This window comes from Bactrocera tryoni, chromosome 4 (genome assembly GCF_016617805.1).
Source record: "Bactrocera tryoni isolate S06 chromosome 4, CSIRO_BtryS06_freeze2, whole genome shotgun sequence".
Taxonomy (NCBI): Eukaryota; Metazoa; Arthropoda; class Insecta; order Diptera; family Tephritidae; genus Bactrocera; species Bactrocera tryoni.
The window spans coordinates 23,125,988-23,137,456 of NC_052502.1; positions in this window are offsets into that span (position 1 = coordinate 23,125,988).

Consider the following 11,469-nt stretch of genomic DNA (forward strand, 5'->3'; position numbering starts at 1 on the left):
TGATATACATATAACGGGTGATCCAAGTAGAGGTACTCTTTTCAATTGCTATTTTTTTGACAGATCACGCGTGAGTAGTGTTAAGCTGTCATGTTATTTTTGTTCAGCATTGTTTGGCAGTTCATCGTGGAAAGACTTACGCCTGAACAACGTTTACAAATCGTTCAGCTTTATTACGAAAACTTACGTACTGTAAAAAATATGTTTCGCGAACTTCGCTCAACTTATAGTCAACATAATCGGCCTACTGAGCGAACTATTCGCAATACCATCACCTATCTTGAGACCCAGTGAAGAAAATATAGCAGCCATAGCTGAGAGTGTATACGAAGACTGTGGAGAGTCAGTTCGGCGCTGTTCCCTGCAACTCGGACTGACGTATGAAACGACTGCGCGCATTTTAGGTCGAGATCTTAAATTTAAAGCGTATAAAACCGCTTGAACTTCCCAAGCGACATCGCTTCGTTCTATTGGTTCTTGCAAAGTTCCAAGAAGATCCGAAATTTTCGAGCTTAATTTGATTCAGCAATGAGTCTCATTTCTGGCTAAATGGATAAGTGCAACATGAAAAGATTCGAGAGCTATCATTTCATACAGAAAAAACATCGATTCGGTCCATATTTCATGATGCTGGTGAGAACGTAATCGCCAAAAGCGACTGCTATCTCGCCATGATAACCTACTATTTGATGACTGAACTTGAAGCTCGTTATCTTGGTGACATTTGGTTTCAATACATTTCAACTTTCCACACATCGCACAAGTCAATGGATTTATTGCAAAGTCTAAAGGCTATGCCGACAATTCCGCTTTGAATTAGGTCTTGAAGCAAAACATCATATACTTAAAGTATGGACCATCTGAGACGTAGCCGCGGACACCATTTGAAAAAAAAAAAAAATTCTAAAAATAAATACCAGGGAATGTCCTTTCAAATGATAATAAAAATTTCCAATTAAATATGAAGTTTCTCTGTTTTGTCTTTAAAAAAGAAGGGAACCTCGAAATGGGTCACCCTTTATTAGGATAATCTTATATCTCTCTCGGATATTATTTGCAGCATCATTTAGTGAACGAGACTATTTCAGTGCATTTTTGTATAAAATAAATTTTTAAAATTTTCTTTATTAGGTCAGAAGCTGTTCCGACGAATACGGCAAAGGCTAAGTACTAAGAACAATTACATTCTCATGATCGGATCATTAATGTGGAATATACTATCTATCTGTAACTAGTATATAGTTGTTTCCCAAATCATTGATATAAAGTAGCTCAGGCAGCAAGGAAGAAGTGATTAAAAAATTATCTTGGAACAATGACTCTTTTGGTATTCAAAGGTGTTGAGTAAAATCAAAAGTACATCAAAAGTTGAAAACAATGTCTCCGCACCAGCTAATTAAATTTTATATGTTATTTTACCGAGTAAATAATGGAAATAAAAGTAAGGAAATTTGTAGTTTTTGTCCACAGAGCGTTGACATAACCTCTAAATTTAAGTGTATTTCGCCGAAATGAGTGAGTATTACCTTCAAATCACAATTCCAAACAAAATAACATCTTGTGAGTGCTTTCTCTGGTGCCCAAAATATATTTTCTCCCGAAAAACTATCATTTATTATTTTTTTGATTTTACATTAGTTTAGTATTTGTACCTTTAACAGTAAGAATTGTTCGATTTTAATTTAAAGATGACATACAGAGGAAGTATTTTAATTACTAAGTGAAAGATAGGTACTTTTTAAGATATATGTAGTATGTCTTCAAATATACAAATTGATAGTTGTTTTTGAGCAATGCCTGCAAATTTTTGTTGAAAACAATGTTGTAATTTCCATTGATTTTTGCTACATTACTTGCTGCTATCAACATATGTATGTGTGTTAGTTAGCAATATTTGGGTGTTTGTTTACGCTCTCAGCTTGATATTGAAACCTGTTTTTAAAGCAGAAGTGTTGTACAGCACGTATTGCCGAAAAATATGTCAACACTAACAATAATTTGTGTATTTCAATATATCAGACTAATTGGCGGTACTTTGGAGCTGCGCTTATTGCGATTGTCAAATTTCTAATGTACGTGTTGTACGAAGTTAAATTGCGAAATATGTTGCAAGTCATGCCACAAAGCAAAAACTAATCGGGAATAATTTTTCGTGAAAAAATGCTGATTTGAATTTCATTCCATTAATACATGAGAATATCACTTTTGTTGATTAGTATATGTTTTTGGGGGGATTTACAAGGTGTCACGTATATTATTGTATACTTATTATATAAACGAACAAGGAGAGGAAGAACAAGGACTAGAGGCTAGACTGGAAAACTGACAGAACATTGGAGTTAATTGCGAACATAAAATGAAAAATGGTGAGGAGCTTAGGTGAGGGGATTAATCAATCCTAGGCTAAGAATGAAACAAAAGGTACCTATTTCGATAGCGAAATTAAAAAATAGTATACAAACACGAAATATTCAGCTCAAGGTCCGGAGATACTATATGGCCGAATCAGTCTTATTCTGTATTTGAATGTCAGAACGATTGTTATGTGAAACTTTTTTACGCGAGTTCGAAGGTTTGACATTGTTTATGATGGGTAATAAACAGTTTACGTTAACTAATTTATAGACTAGAACTATAAAAGCTACTTAATTTTATGAAAGAGCGTAATTATGCTCTTAGCAAAGCCAATTTGCGAATAAACCATGGTATGTTAATGGTAACCATTTTACACAATAACACATTCTTACTATTCTTAGAACGTTTATAATTTCAAGTGCATCAGTGCATTTCAAGTGAACAAAGCCAATCATTGGAAGTTTCCGCTTTCCGTCATGTCAAACCTTTAAACGAAGCGAATGAGCGAATATTGGCCCCTAGGTTCAATTTCGCTAAGTGCAGAAAATAATGCACTACATGAGGAAGTCAAGTAAGACAAGCAAATGCCTTGAAAACCGATGGAAAACAGAGCTTTGTAAGAAAATACAAAAATAAATCGATTTGATTCGAAAATACCGAAGTGAAGAGAACACATGTAATGATATGGACTCTTGCGACTTGCTAGGACCAAAGTTAGGTGCAAAAGACTAACCAGAGGATCGGAATCCACGCACTTTTATTTTGGTTTGTTAGAGTAATGAAAAAAATTTCATTTTTGGCATTAAATTATATGAACCTTATGTTATACGTTCAGTTAATTTTGACGACAGTTTGAGTATCTTATATATACTATCTCTTATATATACTATCTCTTATAGAGGTTTTTACCATTTTTTTGCCAATAATACATGCAATTAAAGGGGCACAGGCTAGATGTTAAGGTTTCATCAAGGTTCCTCACATACAATCACAATCATATAGAGTAAAGTCAATTGGGCGTTCAAAAATTCTAATATTAGTTATGTGGGAGCTAGGTCAATTTTTCGTTCAAGTTTATCAAGTTATCCAGGCACCCGGAAGTTCGAAAGTCATTATATTAGGTATATGGTTGCTAAGGGAAGTATTAATCCGATTCCGATTTTTGAAACACCGACATAATATTAACAGGAAAGAATATTTCTGAATTTTAATAGTAAATCTGACACATTGGCCAATGTTTTGGGTAGCTGTTACTTGATTTATACTCAGTTTGGCTTTCAATTTCATAATGAAATGACCTGCTCCAGGGTAATGTTTACGAATTTATTAACACAATTATGATACTCTTACCGGGACAAATGTTTTCAGCGTTGATGTTCACTTTTGATTGAATGAGTATCTTAATAAATAAAATTTTTGCATTTGGAGTGTTGATAATCAACAAACCATTTTTAGGAGACCGTTACATCCTCAAAAAGTCACTGTTTGCTGTGTTCTATGGGAAGAGGTAATTATTGGTCCACATTTCTACAAAAATTAATCCGGTATAATGTTAGAATCTATGAAGCCATGCTTAAAGACTTTTCCTGAATTGGAGGATGTTGTTGTAGATAACCTTTTGATCCAACAACACGGCGCTTACACGCCATAAAGCCAAGGAAGCTATAAATATCTTGAAGGAAACTTTTGGTGACAACTTTTTTGGTAGAACTATTTTTCTTGCGAAATTGCTTGATTACGCAGATTAACCTTTTCTTTGAAAGAAAATGTTTGGCGCATTATTGCTGACATGCTTCAATTGCTTCAAGAGGTGATCGAAAACTGGGCCTGTCGGCTGAAATTTATTCGAGCCAACCGCGGCGATCACTTGACCGAAATTACAGAAAAATATGTCCGCTTGGTGGCAAGGCCTATAGGAAAGTTTTACTAGACGATTTAAAGAATCAATCTAATAACATGGTTTAACTTTTTTATAACATTTTCTCACTAAAAAGTGTACGAAAGCTGCATCATCAAGTACACAACCAATTCATAAAGTTGTGTTAAATGCGTCGACAAACAAATAAAGTCAATCAATATTAGCAAACCGTGAAATAGGCGTGTATGTGAAATAAATTTGCGAAAAACTGAACAATAAAATTAAATATTTAATAAAAAATATTTACTTACCATTACATATTATATATGTTGTATATATAATATATGAGACATATATTGTACGTGGTCAAGAAATACGTCAAAGTTTGCAAACAAATGATTTCAAGAGATGCACATGATAAATGATATGTCAATAATGGAAAAAAACTGGAAAACAAAATGTAAAAAAAATGAAAAGAAGATAAAGCTAATACAAAAAAATTTCTCCACACGGAGCATCTCGAGGAAAATGATTGACTGTTTTGCCGGAGTACTTGGTTGCAGATTCAGAATTATATGACTGTTGACCCAGTTTTAGAGTTTTCAGTCAGCATAAGTTTCACGGGATAAAGTTAACCGGCAAGATAGGCTGTATTAATTTCTCAGTTATTTGGATTATGTTCAATTTATTTATGGAAATTTCTAAGAAAATTTTCAAGTAAATCTAAAAATAAATTCAGTGACCAAACAAAGAAAATTGGCGTTAACTCGTTAATCGGTCGGTACATAGTTTTTTGTGCCGCAGTGACAGGCACTGCCAGTACAAAATAGCTAAATTCTATAACTGTTTACATCTCCATTTCCAAGATACCAATATTTATTTAATTTATTTGCCAAATGATCGCAAAAACGCACGCTAATGCTTTTGACCTCATTATGGAAATTTTATACGATGATTTTAAAAATTCACCAGCTTATTAGTGCTGCGGAGCATACATTTATTTTGTAATCCATTTCGGTGTGTTAAGTGAAAGTTGCTTGCAAAACAGTGATGAATTGCTAACGCCTTAAGGCTTAACACTTCAATTTGTTTTGGATATTTGAGCAGCTCATCTCAGCAAAGGTTGGGCAGAGCTCAGTAGCATTTCAATGGTTATTATGTGGGGGGGTTAAAGCGGGTATCTTTCTATAATAGGCTTATTATGTTGAATTTGAAAATCAATTGTCAGAGAAAGTTGTTAATCAAATTTGCTTTCTTAAAACTTTCTTATTGACAGTGTATTTAAATTATATATTATTGAGCTGTGTACCGTTTTCTTTAGGGGTCAATTTAGCAAATATTGACACCAAATTTGAGCGGAGGGAAGAATACGAAATTTAAACGTTTAGAGTCATTGTAACATGTAAATGAGCCTAAATGGCCAAAATCAGTAACAGAATAGATTAAAATGTAAATTAGACTAAATTTCCAAAATCAATACTGGAATTGATTTTGTAAAAAAACTAAATTAATTTTAATTCAGGTATTAGTATTATACCTATTTAAGTTTATTAAGTTTGCCATGAAGTTGTGATTTGAATCGATTTAGGCTTTTTGATAGTCAGTCTGAATGTAGTTATGTCCCAAAAAGTGCGTCTTGTAGCTAGCGGATTTCCGAAATAATAGCCTTTAGTTGGTTAAAATGCGTGTCATTTCCTAAACTAATCGGTACTGTGGTCGTGATCTTAAGGCTTTAAGACGGATTAAACGGAGCCAAATCTTTGTAAATACGGGGGTTGATCGATGGTTTTCATTGCGTTTTTGGCTTTAAATTCGGTCACAATTCCACTATTTTTGAAAAAAATGCATACATCTAAATCATTCGAACGGACTCGTGAAAGAAGTTGAGCTCTCTTGCCATCTCTCTAACACTTGCCATGACGATCATATCCTTCACTTTTTTAATATTTTCACCAGTTGAAAAGGTCGAAAGTCGTCCAGAACGAGGCATGTGTTCATTGATCTCTCGACCGTTTTTGAAGGCTTTGTATCACTCGTAGGCTGGTGTTTTTGATACAACTGAATCACCGTTATTCTCCTCCAACATTCGCAACGATTGAGACAAATTCTTTATTCGATATTTTTAGCCATAGTAAAAATAGCCATATTAAAAAGTTGTACCCCTTACCGGGTGCTTTTTTATCCCAATGTATCTTCATGAACTCAAAAAAGTAGTATGATATTCGAGTTAAATTTTCAATTAACTCTAGTTAGGCTATTTCTACTATCGAAGCGTGTTTAATGGTCTAAGACATGCCTCAAAAGAAAACATATTCTCTTAAATCTACATACATACATACATACATAGATCTGCGTGCGTTTTAAAATATATTTGCGGTCCACTGCATATTGAACTTGCTTATGGGTTAATGAACCTCAGTCAATCAACTTCAAATGCAAGTTCAACAAATGCTTTTCTGATATTGTGAGCAGAACTTCTGACTGTCACGGCTGAAGAATTGATAGTTAATTGCTGCTCCACACAACTAGTAAATGCCCGTCGAAAGAGTGGGGGAGTGGCTCCACATCAATTCAATGTAAATACGCACTTTTATTTCTATTTTGTATTGCAAGCCAGGCTTATCAGCTGCAGTAATTAATTGTATGCTAAATAGTCATTATAAATCTATAAACACTTATGTTTCTAAGTGTACGTGAGTGTACGTGTGTAGGTGTAATGAGTGTCATATAAATAGTTATTATCTTTTACTGCGACATTACTGTTTGCTGGTATCAGCTGGCATTCATCTCTTTATGCCCGCAGTACCATTTAATCATGCTTTAATACTTTCAATCATTGTTGCTGTATCAATTGGATAGTTAACGGGACGTGCTGTTGCGACGGAGCTATCAATATTCTGCGACATTGTCAATCACGGAATATGAAAATAATCTGCTAATAACCGTTTACATATATGTATGTATATGTAATCATATGTGATTCACCGAGAGTGACTGCTGGTGTATTGGTGGCAGATTCGCATCATTAACAGCCACACCATCGCCACTGCGCTGCACAATCGCCGTGAGCAGCAGCTCGTCATCATCACCGACGTGTGATAATCACTATTCACTTTGAGACGACATTAAAGTTGCGACTGACAGTACCAATCCATCAATAAAATTTTTTATTTGTCGCCCAGAACAGCACAGCGCGTTCGCGATACGCTTCGTTTTAACTGGTTTGCCGTTTAGCCGCGTGACAGTCCGTTGTTCGCAGTTACGCTACGAGCGGGTGCGCAGCAAAAAAATGTAAAGGTAGTTAACGGCAGCATCCAGCATTTGTTGCCGGCGCTATCACCGAGCTGGTAACTTTCCGTGCGTAGCTGAGTCTCACATTTTGTTTTAATTTTGCAGTCTCTTCGGGCTATTTATAAACTAGAGAGCTTGGTGCAACGTTGGATCCCTTGGTTGATTGGCTGATGGTTAACTGTTGTTGGTACATGTTTATTCTAGTGCGTTTTTATGATCCTTTGTCTTGTATTTATAGACATTGTTCATAGTTTTTTGTTGTTTTTGTATGTACATACATATGTATGTATGTATTTCCGTAATTTGTTATCCAAATTATATGTTTTTTCATTTAACCTATTTAAATTGGGTAGGTAAACAGAAAATTTCATATAAATATGTATGTACTAATTATCTATGACGATTACACTGGCCTACAAAAAAAAAATTTTTGTTTGGTGCAGCTCGGTAAAGTAGGTAGTATTAACTGTATTGCTGCTACTGGATGTCAGCTGACAGCTCTGGTTTACCTACAAGTCTTATTTTAATTTTTTCCGGTTTTATTCAAAGTCTGTCAATCTGCTTATCACTTTTATGAGATTAATAGTACACATTTATTATGGAAAGTAAGTCGAGTAGTTGCAGTAATGATCCTGACAAGTTTTGTTATAATAGATTGTCAAAAAAGTCTTGCGGTATTTTCTCTAGTTGGCGCTGAAAGCGCGTAGTTCTAGTTTTTGGAAAGCTCATTTCACGCGCTAACACGATTGATTGTCGTTTCTTTTAAGTCGTTCGTGAGTTATAGCGTCGCAAATATGGAGCAAAATAAAGAGAAAATACGGCATATTTTACAGTACTACTACGATAAAGGCAAAAATGCATCTCAAGCCGCCAATAAAATTTGTGCAGTTTATGGACCCGATACAGTTTCCATTTCCACCGCACAACGATGGTTTCAACGTTTTCGTTCTGGTGTAGAGGTGGTCGAAGATGCGCCACGCTCCGGAAGGCCTGTCGTCGAAAATTGCGATAAAATCGCTGAATTGGTCGAAAGAGACCGGCATAGTAGCAGCCGTAGCATCGGTCAAGAGCTGGGCATGAGTCATCAAAAATTCATTTCAATTTCAATAAAAAAAAAAAATCAATAAAAATACCGCAAGATTTTTTTGACAACCCATTATAACTAACGCACGCTGACAGTGCTTTCCGAATATGCTTGAAGCTTTCGAAGTTTATCACTTTTAAGAGATATGAGTGTGTTTATGCCAAAGTTTTTAAGAAAGAGGTTCTGAAAAAATTTGCTCACAAGCAGCTCGCCTGAAAAAACATTTTAGAACAATGCCATTTGAAATATATCGTAACTAATCATAAGCTTCTTTCTGAACTATATTAGCGACCGAAAGTTCCAATATTACATCGGAGAAGAACTCGAGACAAGGAGAAGAAGAATGGAAACATTAATTGAACAACGAGTTGAATCGCGGATACAGCAGTTTTGAAAATATTGCAGAAGTATTTTTAGGAATCTCTCTTATCACGAACAAAAGCATTTACGTGCCACAAAACCTTAAGTGAAGGTCTTGAAGTTGTCGAAAACTTGCCTTATGAGAGTCGTTCATTACCCATTAATGACGCTGACATCGCCTAATCCTTACACGATGATTTTTGGCAACAGAGAAACAGCAGAGGTTGTCAAAATTTTTTATGGATCGGTTCAACTGGTTTTGGTGAATGTTTTGGATATGAAGTGGGTCAGTGCCAGACTTGTACTAAAAATCCTTAGTCCTTTGGAAAAACGTCATCGAGTAGAGGTTGCAAATGAGATGCTTGCCAACGTAGTTGAGTACCCTAAAGTTATCAAACGCCTCATTACTGGCAACGAGTGGTGGCTCTATTCAAACGGTTCGACAATCTAGCGATTGTGTTCCAACATGAAATCGTAAATGCTCATTGGTTTCTTTGCTTACCGTAATGTGATTCACCATGAAATCATTTCATAGAGCCAAACCGTTAATAAGGCCGTTTTGTTAGATTTGTGAATAGAAAATTCATGGAATTTTCACCACGATAATGCGCCGTCAAATTCTAACATGGCTTTGACTATTGAAAACCCTTTTTCCCCAGTCCGGATAAATTTTGATCATATGGTAGTTTTCAGTTACAATTTTCTTAAGCTGAATGAGTGACGAAAGTGTTGCCAAAAGTCCTGAAAAGTTTGGTCTTCAATTTTAGCTCTAACATCCAGTAGGAGGTAAGAACAATAGCATTCGTAGAAGAATTTGAGATTGCTACATTTGCTAATATATTAAGTAAAATTTAGAACTAGGGCATATAAGGTATACGAGTATATGTTTTTCAATGGCTAAATTTCATAACATTTGGCCAAGGTGAGCACAGGAGTCATGTGGCGAATCTCTAAGTGCCATTCACTTGGGAGTGGCCAGAAAAGCTTCTTTTAAATATTGTTTAAGCAGCTCACGACTTCCGGTTTTAGACCAAGTATGCTCTGGGTAACCAAAGAACATCCATTTGAAGGCGTTGAGAAGGCGAATTATCTCTCCATGGTTGCGCGCTGGGTTTGGGACCAGAAATAAGAAATGCCCCCAATAAAAGGCAAACAACAGCTTCGGATGAGAAGAATTAAGGATAATGATTTAAGGGAATTCGCCTGGAATGTCCGGTACCTTAATTGGGAAGGTGCCGCTCCCCAGCTGGTTGATGTCCTCGTTAGAGTGAAGACTGGCATCACCGCCGTCCAAGAAGAGCGATGGACGGGACAAGGACTGAGACGAGTAGGTCCTTTTGGAATTTGGATTTTACTTTATAAGACGAGTAGGTCTTGGAATTCACCCCGGTGGATGAACGTCTAGCCATAATCCGCATCAAAGCGAAGTTCTTCAACATATTGCTGATTTGCGCCCACACCCCGACTGAAGAGAAGGACGATTTATCATGGCACTGATACATGACTGTCGTAAATTTTCCACCATCAAACTATTGTTAAGAATAGTTATTCACTCTTCTCTTATATTAAAATGGTATTCAAAGAAGAAGGTTTAGCACTCTATACTTGTTGCACAGTTCAGACAAACATCGTTATGGATTCTAGAAAGGTAACTTTTGAAGCACATATGTCTATTTAGTGCTCATAAAATATTTGGGTCAGGAGGAAATCCAGGTACTCATGTTGTCCGTTTATTCATGCATTGATGTTCGGATATTACGCCGGCATTGGATGATGCTTGTCACAATTGCTGCCACATTTTGATACTTTTGTTTTTGCCTCTACTCCGGCATCTATGTAAATCTGTGTTTCATTCTAATACCGATTTTTTATGAATTTTATATCCTTATCAGCAAATAATTTCCTATCTCTAACTCTATCCGCATCAGTATCAATATCAGACAATGTATGCAGATTTGTGTATCGGTATCTGCATCTTGGTCCGCTCATATGTATTTACCGAAACTGTAACTGCACATCTACATTTATCTGTATCTTCGCAGTGTTTTTACGCAATCCACTTCACTTCGCTTATCTAGCACAACGACTATCCATCAACTCGATGGGCCAGCAAAAAAGTGTGGATTTCTATTCATTTTAAGCGTTTATTTGCGCACATTGTCAGCTCGGAGTGGGTTCAAAAGCTGCGCCCAAGGGCTTTCTGTATGCTTCAATGCATTTCATGCTTCACACACCATGACGCGACTGCAAAATTTATTTAATTGCGGTTGTAGAAAATCAGGCAAACAATTGGTGGTTTCAATTTAACACTAAATAACAATAATAATGATGAAAAGAAAAAATAAAATAAAAGAAAAATTAATTAAAAAAAATCTTCATTAATAATTATGACTATTGATACTACACACAAATGCAAATAAAAAGAAGACGGGCCTTATTAGTATGCACCGCATAAGGAAGATTTGCGGAAAGTGAGAAAAAAGCAAAATTATTGCTGGCAACAATTGCTCACGTTGCGCTC